This window comes from Penaeus monodon, chromosome 22 (assembly GCF_015228065.2).
Source record: "Penaeus monodon isolate SGIC_2016 chromosome 22, NSTDA_Pmon_1, whole genome shotgun sequence".
In the NCBI taxonomy this organism is placed as follows: domain Eukaryota; kingdom Metazoa; phylum Arthropoda; class Malacostraca; order Decapoda; family Penaeidae; genus Penaeus; species Penaeus monodon.
Genome location: NC_051407.1, coordinates 7,965,152 through 7,965,391, shown reverse-complemented (window position 1 = coordinate 7,965,391; position 240 = coordinate 7,965,152).

Sequence of the window (240 nt, the reverse complement as noted above, 5' to 3'; positions counted from 1 at the left end):
TCGTGTTTCGGTAGAAGTTGAACATTAAGAAAATATTTGTCCTCAAAATTTCTTTTAACCATAAATCCCATAACCTCACCGATATAATATACACTGCGCTGAACGTTACATTTATGTAAGAATGACTCAACAACTCCATGATATACTACGTGAGTGGTTACAAGATGGATGCGCTCCTTGAGTAATTCGTACAATGTTATGAAGAAAACAATTCTATTGAATTCTGAGTTATATGGCTTG